Source organism: Schistocerca cancellata, chromosome 8, assembly GCF_023864275.1.
Source record: "Schistocerca cancellata isolate TAMUIC-IGC-003103 chromosome 8, iqSchCanc2.1, whole genome shotgun sequence".
Taxonomy (NCBI): domain Eukaryota; kingdom Metazoa; phylum Arthropoda; class Insecta; order Orthoptera; family Acrididae; genus Schistocerca; species Schistocerca cancellata.
The window spans coordinates 321,517,062-321,529,850 of record NC_064633.1 but is presented as its reverse complement, the minus strand read 5'-3'; the positions used below and the strand labels follow the sequence as shown (position 1 = coordinate 321,529,850).

The following is a 12,789-nucleotide window of genomic DNA, read 5'->3' as shown; positions in this document are numbered from 1 at the left end:
TCTGTATAATTCACAAACGGCAGCGGTGACTTCTTATTGGTGAAACGCTCCTTCAGTAATTTCCCTTCCACAACTTGCACTACAAACCTACAAGAGTCGGATGTATGAGCCTCATGCTGAATAATTACAAGGTCTAATAACACCTACTGCAGGCATTTTCCGCCCGTCTGGCTGAATTTTAAGTGTAGGGTCCTCGACCTGTTTGTCCGCATTGCATAACAACCCCTTTGCGTGACAGTACCCCAGATTAATAGCACGACGGCATACGAAGCTGACCAGACAGCGCTCTGAATCGATCTCGGAAATCGTTAGACCTCCAGCGAGTCGCGTGTCGCGAGGGCGTTTATGGGTTGCACAGAATGTACGACGCGTCCCGTAGGCGCCTGAACGAGCTTCAAAGTGAATAACGAGACAGCGACACTGGCTGCTCCCATCAGCAACAGCAGCACGCCACCAGCGGCGATTCGAATTGGTACATCACTTCAACTCTCCTGCTATCCAAACCGGGGGATTGCATTCGATAGGTCGAGTTGGTGTCCTGTAAATTGTACGTAGTGAAATTTGCACCCAGTAAAGGTTCAGGAAGGGTCCATTAATCCCCCCACTCCACCACCTGCCCGGCATGTAGAAGGGTCAAGGGCCGGCGCCGACCCGACCTTATGTAGTGTCCTGATGAAAAGCACTGGAGATGTTCGAACAACAATTGTAATGAAACTTCCTGGCAGATTAAAACTGTGTGCCCGACCGAGACTCGAACTCGGGACCTTTGCCTTTCGCGGGCAAGTGCTGTACGTAGTACAGATTTTTATTATGATCATCTACCTTTCATGTAGAAATAACGACAATGATCTGCAGAATTGCTCCTACAGATCTCTCGCACCACTGCAAATGGAAGTGATGCGAATATTGGTGTCAATGGTGTTGGGGAACGGATGAAACCGCTAAAATTTAACGAAGGTTCAGCACCCGATGCAATTCCTATCAGATTATTCACGAGTAAAGCTATCCATACCGTTGTTGACGCATTGACACGATGGAAAAACCAGCCCGAGACAGGACCGAGCGGTACTGAATGCAAGCTTGAGGATCAAGAGTAAAGTAGGCTTTACTGTCGTCAGTGGTAAGTAGCATGAGTGCATGGAAGAAGTTTGTCTCGGAACAAGACACACAGAGCGTACCGTCAACAGTGTCACTGCTGTACAGGTATTTTCAATGCGATACCGGTAAAAAAGGGTAAGAAAACAAACAAAATGTAACTAACATGTAAGAAACAACCCCCACACCAAAAGAGTCTGAAAATATCCGTGGACAACGTGCGAAATTTTGCCGGTGAAGTACTGGTTCACACAGTATACATGCAGTTTCGTTATAATGACAACGCATCCTATGCACATTACCTGTACCATACGCTGATCCGGAATAGTATTTATTTCAAAACGTGCTTTGTCGACTAGATTTTTAATTCGTTTTTGTTTTCCATTGTATTTTCTGAAGATATGATCATAAGTAAATAAAGAAAAATTTAATTCATTTCGTCTGCTTCGATCATTATCGTAGATAATAAAGAGACTTAAATGTCTCAAGGAAACATTTAATTATAAGATCTTATCGATCACCGATGCACTCCGCTTCAGATTTGATGGTAAGATGGCCCGTCAACAACCGAACAGAGTTAAACCATAAAAACAGAAAGATGATATCCCGAATTTCGAGAAAAGAAGCAAAACAGAAATACTGAACGGTACAAACTGAAGATGTGCAACGCTGATTAAGTGCGACTGGCTACGATGTCGTGGTTATATGGTTATGGTGTTGGATTGCGAAGGGGGAGATCCACGTTCAAGCCTCCGTCGTGTTCCATCTATATATATTTTTTCCACAAAATTATGAACTGTCCGTCCCGTCATTTACATGTCAGTTCGCTGTATTCAAATTTGTGTCTGTGTCGTGGTGTAAAGCCCGTTTACAACAGTAAAGTGTAACTAAGGCACTTCCAGACGTAAGAACCTGTTAGTTCTAAACAAGTACCACATGTAGTGACTCTTGCTTTGCATTTTGGAAGTTTTGAGTCTTGAATTTCTTTGTTATAACACAGTTCGTACAGTTTGTTGTTTTCATTTCTGTGAGAGACCTATGTGGCATCTCGCCTGGTCTCACCTCATCACATTCACTTAGGACGATAATGTATTCTTACCACACGACTCATGTTCTGTTACCAATGTATGGTAATGGCAACTGCCAAGACTACAGAAGGAGAACAGACGCGTCAGTGACCGGACGGACAGCTCGTAACATCAATTTCTGAAACAAAAAAGGAGAAAAAAGAGGAGGGGGCCTGAAGGAGATTTGAATTCGGATATCCCACGTAGCAGTCGGATACCGTGATGGTGCGACCACGTCACCTTCCTTTTTAAATTCGCTCGATGTTGCCAATCTTAGGCTTTCGATTTTGCTACCTTTTTTTTTTACAGTTTCGTACACCTTCTTCCTGTTTTAGTGCTTGATCCGTGTTCAGGTTTTTACGAGATATCCACTGATCCATCTTACCACTAAAACTAATGAGGGTGAGATGGGGACTATCATTTGTCAGCAAGATGCACTAAAAGAACAGAGTATTCTTCACAACTTACGTAACATCTTAATTTACGTAACAAAAGAACAAGAATTATTGAAGGTGACAAAACTCAAGGATTTTTCATATTATGACAGAGTATGCGTGATGATGATACCGATGACAGCACTGTCAACGAAACATCGAAAATAAGGGTTTCCGGAGCAGAAAACCCACTCGTGTACTCTTGGTGACTGGACGACACAAAGCTTTAACCTGGGCCCGTCAACACCGACATTGGACTGTTGATGACAGGAAACATGTTGCCTGGTCGGACGAGTCTAGTTTCAAATTGTATCGAGTGGATGGACTTGTACGGGTATGGAGACAACCTCATAAACCCATGGACCCTGCATGTCAGCAGGGGACTGTTTAAGCTGGTGGTAGGGTCTGTAATTGTGATTCTGACAGGTGACACGTACGTAAGCATCCTGTCTGATCACCTGCATCCATTTATGCCCATTGTGCATTCCGACGGACTTGGACAATTTCACCAGCACAATGCGACACCCCACACGTCCAGAATTGCCACAGAGTAGCTCCAGGATCACTCTCAAATGAGTTTAAGCACTTCCGTTGGCCACCAAACTCCCCAGACATGAACATTATTGAGCATATCTGGGATGCGTTGCAACATGCTGTTCAGAAGAGATCTCTAACCCCCTTTTACTCTTACGGATTTATGAACAGCCCTGGAGGATTCATGGGATCAGTTCTCTCCAGCACTACTTCAGACATCAGTCGAGTCCATGCCACATCGTCTTGCGGCACTTCTGCGTGTTCGCGGGGGCCCTACAAGGTATAGGCAGGTGTACCAGTTTCTTTGCCTGTTAAGTGTACATCTTTCCATTCTAAAAATCCCTACTAGCTTCAATATGTCGGTTGATACAAAAATTAAATGTATTAAACACTTAACAAAATGATGTGCCCATCAGGGTAAAGTTAGATGCCGGAAACCTTTCTTCAATACCTTGAGCGGTTCGCGAAAGTTTCGATGATTCACCCCGTATACTATGCGAACCGTAAATATCGAGACGATAGAACAAAACGAAAATCAAAGGTGTCTCGCCTTGACCGTTCGTTTACTCGAAGCACGATCCATTTGAGAGCACTAATTTTCGGTCTCTTCACCCTTGGAGAAGTCTTCTTTCCCAGTTGCCTAGAGTTTGTCGGCCACGTCCCTCCGACTCCCGTAACCAAGCCGGATGTATGGCTGGTCAGGTGTATTTTCTGTTTTAAGAGTTCAGAAGTGACATTTAATGAATAAGTGGAATGTGCAGTGTTGAAAGATGTTTTCCAACGAGGAACTGGGTAATCGTCAGTGAGAAACGAATTTTAGCAGATGATGAAATCCGGGGAAAACTAGCTAGCAAGCGTTTCAGTGCTTCCTGGAAAATTTTGTATTTACTATTCTACCTGGAGTCACAAATTCCCTTTGTATGACAACACTAATATAGGAAAACACGACTATCATTGACTTAAGCCTTGCTTTTCAAGGCCCAGTTATACACACATATTTTTCCTTCTTCATCAATCTGACTGGGACCTGTAACACTACCGGTTATTACTAACTTAAAAATAACCGATAATATTACTTCTGTGAAAGGATTCTAAATATTAGAAATGACAGTGTGCTTAATGGATAACATACCGGACTGAATTTCGACTCGCAAAAGATCACTATTGAAAGGAAGCAATAGAAGAACAAACCGGATTTGCATGAAGATTCTATTAGTTACAAGTAAACTGCCAGACTAATTATACAAAGTTGTACCAAGTAGTAGCGCTGCTCATAAAGAATGTTAATTATTGGAACTGACTTTACCTCATGTTAAAATTCTGCTTTGCAAATAAAAAAGACAGAAGAATACTTTAGCATGCAATGTAACAGTAGTTTGGCATGAACAACACATCAGGAATATTAACCGTTTTTTGCAACAACCAGCCTTCAATAACACTTACCCTATGTATAATAAGCAGCAAAGTCATGATAATTACAAGTAAAGGATTTGCTTATGGTGGAGGGCTACGAACTTGGACATGAGGTTCTATTATCAGTTGAATTATTGGAAGATATTGTCGCTGAAATGGTTTTCAGATAATTTTATTATTTTTGTTTATTATTATTTGTATTCTCAAGGAGAATTCACCTCATTATACTATTTAGTTCAAATTGGACATATGGTACAGGGATCTGGTATATTTTCAATAGTTGTAGCCAGTTGTGTACTGTGGCACACGAATGTTAGAGTCTATTAATGCTGTAGCTGTAAAATGAAATTTAAATCTGGCTCAACCTTTACCATGGTGATGCAGAAACTAATGTGTCAGTAGGTTCAGATTAAGGCTGAACGCTTTAGACGCAACACAATATGAGAAATACTATTAACTATATACATATGAAATTATAAACACTATTACTTCCAAACCTGCACAATAATTAATCCTTATGCATAACACTTCAAATCTACTAGCCAGTAACTATTATGAGTCATCACAGTTTTTGCAAGTAACTGTAATACTGAACACAGATTTCAATGAAAAAATCTTTAAGCTGTGTACTTCAATTTCTTTTTCTAACTTCACTTTGGTGAAACTTTAACTATCCTTTTATGAAAAATGGATAAGGATCACTGGATAATTATGAAATTTATAACTCCACAAATTTATTAGCTTTTGTTAAGAAAGATAATTTCTTTTCAGTTCAATAAAATAGGATACTCGGAAATATCGTAGCATTTGGAATAGGACCCCGTCCAGGTAAGTGACTAAGGATAAAATACGGGACTCAGCAAAAAGTTTAATGAACACAAATTTATTATTGAGTACGAAATTGCATAACTGGTCCATGCAAATATACAGTACTCAACAGATACTTCGAGATGAAGGTTGTGGCCACTTCGATATCCTATGGCTATTAAAAAAAAAATATGCGGCAAAAGTACCCATGGGTCTTGCGTTGTAACAAGTTCTAAAAACACTCTTCTTAATGCCGGATTTTAGTAGTACAGAGCTAACTAAAGTATGACATGGATAGTCAGCCAAATTACTAGCGCATCTGGGGGTATATTACATAATCTTGTCGCTCTTCTTACCACGTTCGGTTCACAAGATGTCAACACCATACCTGCTAGCCACCGACTAATTCTTACCACAAAGGAGCCTTGCAATTTGACCACAAAATCCCCGTCTCTATTCCCGCAAAGTCAGTTTCATTGCCGAGGGACACTCCTTCACGCTTTACATGACAACACACCTATACGACCTCTGCATGAACCAGTATTAAAAAAATAAAGTTTTTAACTTTTTCATTCTTTTACAGCACATTACTTTCGAAATTAAATCGATTGATTAATTATAATTACATAAATTTCATAAATTCTGACTGAAATATTGACATAAATGTTATGTTACAGAACATGGCTGTATAGATGTCACATTAATTAAAGCAGGCAAAGAAGTTATATGACATAAGTATAGAGAAGTATAGAGAATACCGATATTCGTATTACAGACTGACGTTTTGTTTCATATTCATAGACGAAGCACTGTCTTGTTGCCAGCGATTTATTTACATTTTCTCGTTACAGCCAATCATGGGAAAAAGACTCAACTGGACACCAATTCTCATTGGTGTCGAGGCATGAAGGCCAAATCTTGCACACGTATCCACTTGCTCACATTTTCATGCGAGATCCACAAAAGCAGTTTTGAAGGATGTGTAACGGTTCTTTTATCATCCTAGACGTTACTTCCCTATCATCTCTGATCAGTTTGACAGCTGCGATGCTCTCATTGATATCAATAATTTGGCAACGTTCCACGCCATTTGCTGTCTCTCGGCTGCAACGAAAAAGGTTTTCGTACTAGGAAACGATTATCCAGTTCCGTTCTGACTCTTCACACCAGTTCTAAACCAGTATTAATGTGTAGGTTGTTCAAATATTAATGTTCAAGCAAACATTTCTGCCCTCTGTTCCTCCTCAGCGTCCATTTCTCGAGGACAACGCGCAGACATAAAAATGGTTCAAATGGCTCTGAGCACTATGGGACTCAACTGCTGAGGTCATTAGTCCCCTAGAACTTAGAACTAGTTAAACCTAACTAACCTAAGGACATCACAAACATCCATGCCCGAGGCAGGATTCGAACCTGCGACCGTAGCGGTCTTGCGGTTCCAGACTGCAGCGCCTTTAACCGCACGGCCACTTCAGCCGGCGCGCAGACATACCCGACAGTTTTTATCTTAAGGTCAAGCACTTGATTAACAACGATTAGACTGATGTCTGTCATCGGGTCAGATTATGCAATTTAGCGCTGCATGAGCGCATCGTCGATGGGGCATTAACCCCGTCAACCTACATAGCTCGACAGATAATAGGATGTGGCTCGCTTAGGTGAAAGCGCACTCTAACAACATGTTGGGAGTATGGTATCAGGGGTTCTTTAAATATCATTTCGAACGTGATACAAATGTGGTGGAAACTTAAGAGTGCTTAAACGAGTATTTGCTGAGCGCTACACGACTTGACTCCATCGATTTTAAAAAACCGGACGTACAATATGTGATAAAAAATATCTGAACACCTGGCTGAAAATGACTTAAAAGTTCGTGGCGCCCTCCATCGGTAATGCTGGAATTCATTATGGTGTTGGCCCACACTTAGCCTTGATGACAGCTTCCACTCTAGCAGGCATACGTTCAGTCAGGTGCTGGAAGTTTTCTTGGGGAATGGCAGCCCATACTTCACGGAGTGCTGCAATGAGGAGAGGTATCGATGACGCTCTGTGAGGCCTGGCACGAAGTCGGCGTTCCAAAACATCCGAAAGGTGTTCTAGGGTTCAGGTCAGGTCTCTGTGCAGGCCAGTCCGTTACAGGGATGTTATTGTTGTGTATCCACTCCGCCACAGGCCGTGCATTATAAACAGGAACCCGATCGTGTTGAAAGATGCCATCCCCGAATTACTCTTCAACAGTGGGAAGCAAGAAGATGCTTAAAATATCAATGTAGGCCCGTGCTGTGATATTGCCACGCAAAATAATAAGGGGTGCAAGCCCCCTCCATAAAAAACACGACCACACTGTAACACTATCGCCTCCGAATTTTTTGTTGGCACTACACATGCTGGCAGATGACGTTCACCGGGCACTCGCCATACCCACACCCTGCCATCGGATCGCCACATTTTCTACCGTGATTCGTCACCCCACACAACGTTTTTCCACTGTTCAATCGTCCAATGTTTACCGTCCTCACACCAAGCGAGGCGTCGTTTGGCATTTACCGGCGTGATGTGTGGCTTATGAGCAGCTGCTCGATTACGAAATCCAAGTTTTCTTACCTCCCGCCTAACTGTCATAGTACTTGCAGTGGATCCTGATGCACTTCGCAATTCCTGTGTGATGGTCTGGATAGACGTCTGCCTATTACACATTACGAACCTCTTCAACTGTTGGCGGTCTGTCAGTCAACAGACGAGGTCGGCTTGTACGGTTTTGCGCTGTACGTGTCCTTTCACGTTTCCACTTCACTAACACATCGGAAGCGATCGACCTAGGGATGTTTGGGAGTGTGGCAATGTAGCGTAAAGACGTATGACACAAGTGACACCCAATCACCTCACCATGTTCGAAGTCCGCGAGTTCCGCGGAGCGCCCAATTCTGCTCTCTCACGATGTCTAATGACTACTGAAGTGGCTGATATGGAGTACCGGGTAGTAGGTAGCAGCACAATGCACCTAATATGAAAAACGTATGTTTTTGGGGGTGTCGGGATACTTTTGATCACATAGTGTATGTCAAAGATGTTTCGTCCCATTCGTGGGATTTGCGGTCATAGTTTCATGGTAGCTTTAGTCCTGAAGAATTCAGTATAATTATCAGAAGATTTATGCTTGAGCAGGCAAGTGGACATGAAATTACAGCCATGCAAAACGTTATTGGTTGCAATGTAGGCCTTGTTCTGTGCTGGTAAAACAGGAGGTTGCGACCAGATGGAAACATTAGATTCTGTACACGAATAACGAGTTACTTGTATGTATTATGAGGCTACATTTCATAGTCTGGGAGCCACCGCGGAATGCCCGCACGCACCTCGTGCGAGCGGCTATGGCTCTGGGGCCTCCATACAATTCGTCGTCCGGTCGATACGCCGGCGACCTTGCTCTTATCACCAAGGTCAACACAACACGAGCGACAGCGCACTGCGGCATATGGGGGAAAAACCGCAGAAATGTGCGCCAGGTAATCGTTCGTTTCAAACTAGACCACAGCACGATCCTCCAAAAAATCGGAAGCAATACTTTGGTAAGCAGCAGTATCTAAGTACCGGACGCGCTTCGCATTGCGATGTGCAAATAAGCAATCGAATACGTACATTTCCCCGCAGCCTGGCTTGCTTAAAACTCAAAAAGTTCTGTAAAGAAGAAAAATCACAATCCTAATAAAGAAGTAGACAACAAAAGCAAAAACAGAATTTCACATCAGCACTTTTGACTGATATGCGTTTTCAGGGCGAGAACATTGACTAGTTTTCCATTGGAAACTCTGAATTTTCGTCTCAGTGTCATATCCACAGACCGATGTTGCATCTCCAGTTACAGTTTTGGACTCGAAGTCTGGATCTGTATGAATACGATGCTTCAACTCCGTGCAGTCTGATACACGAGTTTCCTTCTGTTGATTACTCAAAAGTCGGGAAATAAATTTTAACTCATTCATATCATTTGCAAATTATAGCTTGGAATGTTTTGTGCGAACCCCTACGACACGCTAAGTTTTTCGGTAAGCTGTCGAATAGTTATTCAAGAAACGTCTAAAACGTTGCTAGTCTTCTACCGACTCATTTTCCGCCTTTATGTCGCGCATACCATTTGTAAACAGCCTACAGAGTTATAGGTTTTCACCGTACACCAGTTTCAACATTTCATGAGCTTCTTTGGTACTTTTTTTGCAACATGAAACAGTATTTAATGTTAACGTGTTGTTCGCCATCCATGCTGCGCTACAGACATGGTAAACACAAATTCCCTCTAGCGTCTTTGGACGCTGACTGACATGTCAGAACGCGTTCCATCTTGACGCTGATTTTCTCAACGGATCAGGCTATCGGCCAAATCACATCAAATGGTTGTAGCGTCAGTAGTTGTTGATAAAAAAATTCACTAACTGTATTTTTTATCACACCTCGTAAAAGACCAACTAAATAATGTAGAGAGAAAGGAAACTGTAGCTATTGTTTACTTCTTCTATGTGTGTTAAGTAAGGACACGGAAAAAAATAAAAATGTCTGGCTACAGCTTAATGAAGCCGAAGAGAGGACGTGCAGTTCATACATCCTGATAAAAAAAGCTTTAAAGAACTGCAGATGTTTAGCGTAAAGTGCTGCTCTTGGCTCTGAAACAAAACTGTTATCGTCACCTCGTCCTTATTGTCATGCTGAAGGGGACGCAGAAGACGATGCAGACTAAGCGGAATCTGACCCGGGACCTGAGTGGCATTGGTGATGTGTGTGGGGCTTTCCCACGGGTAGAAACGTGCCAAGTGCGTGTAGTCACGTTACTGTGTGCTGGTGCTGTTGCGAGTCAGCTAAGAGCAGCAAAGTGACTGCTGTTCAACTGTCTGGTCGCAACTATGTGATAAAACCATTCTCCGAATTAAACACTCCGCTATTACCAAGAGATCTCTTAGTGAAACTATTATTAAAAAATTCGTAGGCGGTGGTGATATGGTGTGGTTGTGTTTTTCATGGAAGGGGCTTGCACCCCTTATTGTTTTGAGTGACACTATCACAGCAGAGGCCTACATTGCTGTTTTAGGCACCTTCTTGCTTCCCACTGTTGAAGAGCAATTCGGGGATGGCGACTGCATCTTTCAACACGATCGAGCACGTGTTTAATGGATGAAAACACCTCAACTACAATAAATAAAAGAAGGCCTAATTTATACGGACATCAAAAGAATGAAACCAGAAAGAGGAGGAAATAAGGTATTGACTTACCCCAGAGAACACAAATCTCATGTGTGAAAGAAGTACAGCAGGATCTAGGACTTCTGGGATCAGTAAAGAGGATACAGAAAACGGACGTGCAGAGCAAAAATAGCAGGAGTGGCATATCTTTCCGATGAGAAAGCAGGAACAACACGAACAATGTTCTCAAAATAAGAGCGACGAAGAGTGAGTGATGGAAAGAAAAAAATTCTGACGAAACAAAAAAGAATTTAAGAAGCGAAGGAACTTGTGTAATAGTAGCCCACAGGCGAATGAAACGATCAAATTAAAAATCTGAAGTATTGATACGAAATATAGGTAACGAGCAAAGACATTGTATACCATCCTGACAGCGACCTTACTAGCTACGGAATAATTTTACAGGTTTTTGGCCTCAGCCTTTTGGCAGGTACCAGCATCACTCTCACTTGAAATGTTTAGTGGAAGCGACCAAATTTTCTGATTCCTGCACAATAGCGAAGCTGGAATTGTCAAAGACACAAACATACATTTGCTCAGTTTGTAAGAGATTAAAAGGCTCGTCAGAGCTCAGCACACGTGACGGATTTACGCAGTAAAATAACTGTTTTATGATACAGTCTAAAAATGACAGTCTGCCGAAACGAATCATAATAGTGGATGTTTGAAAGAAAGGTGCAATTCGGACAGTTCATTCATTCCATACGGGCTGATCAACCACACGAACATGACTGTTCCATCAAGTTACGGTATAGGCAGCGTTATATGGCGAACTTGGATTTCTGTAGGTAGTTTCCCAACAGGACTAGATGTGTCATCTTCACCTCTCATTAGCAAACGCGAATAACCGAGGTAACATACGCGAAGAATCTCTCTCGAGCATTACTCGTGCAGCGCACTGCCTTTCACCGCTCTCATACAGTAATTAACAATTTTCCTCCTTTCGTCAGGCTTTACGTGATGAATCATAAGGCTGCTGCTCACGTAATTCTGGCAACTGCACGATTGTCTCCCTTGCTACCCCCTTCCACCCCCCCCACCCCACCCACCAATTACTCAGCCGAGACTGTTCCCCTTCTCCATCCGTCTTCCTCCTACGGCTGCCCACAATTATCTTTGAATTTGGTTTACGTTTTCTTTACCAGGAAATGTCGCTTTCGGCGAATCTCAGCAGGCAGCAGGATCCACCAGTACAACAGAAAGCAGGAAGAACAAAAAACACCCATACACTGCAATAGTGACCGGTCCTAATATTACCCTCAAAAGAACCGTTCTTTACCATACACTTGCCGTTGCAGATGGTGTCCATTTCCTTTCGTCTAAAATGCTTACACACATTTTGCGGCAATCTAATCTAAGATACATAGGAGTCGATAGTTTCTTTTCCATTATTCTGCATATTAAGCAATTCTCCCTTTCGTCTCAGGACAATGTTGCTGCTTACGCCAAGGGCCTTGCCACAAACACCGGTTCCCGTCAGATCACCAAATTTAAACGCTGTCGGGCTTGGCTATCATTTGGATGGGTGACCGTCCGGTCTGCCGAGCGCTGTTGGCCAGCGGGGTGCACTCAGCCCTTGGGAGGTAAACTGAGGAGCTGCCTGACTGAGAAGCAGCGGCTCGGTCACGAAAACCGACAACGGCCGAGACTGCGGTATGCTGACCCCACGCCCCTCCATATCCGCATCCAGTGAGGCCTATAGGCTGAGAAAGACACGGCGGTCGGTCAGTTACCTTGTTTCTTCCGAGACCGGACGAGAGAGAGAGAGAGAGAGAGAGAGAGAGAGAGAGAATATTTCTGCTTACGATTTTTTCCGCGCAATGCTACTAGACCAGTCGTATCTACACGGAGGTGGCAAGAGTCATGGAATAGCCATATGCACATATACAGAAGGCGGTAGTATCGCGTACACACGGTATAAAAAATTCATTCGCGGAGCTGTGGTTTTTAGTCAGGTGATTCGTGTGGAAATGTATCAGACGTAGTTATGGCTGCACGACAGGAATTAACAGACTTTTTGAAAGCGGAATGGTAGTTTGAGCTGAAAGCAGTTCGGAAAGCATTAGGCAATTCACTGTCCCGCTGTCCGCAGTGTCAAGAGTGTGTCGCGAATACCAAAGTTCAGTCATTGCCTCTCACCAAGGACAACGCAGTGGCCGACGGCATTCACTTAACAACCGAGAACAGCGACGTTTGCGTGGAATTGA

At 43.0% G+C, this 12,789-nt stretch overlaps 1 protein-coding gene across 1 annotated transcript in view; it reads right to left on the bottom strand.

The window, feature by feature from the left end:
* The window catches only part of LOC126094434 (uncharacterized), a 514,476-nt gene that overhangs the window by 318,026 nt on the left and 183,661 nt on the right, over positions 1-12,789 (bottom strand). The window lies entirely within an intron of this gene.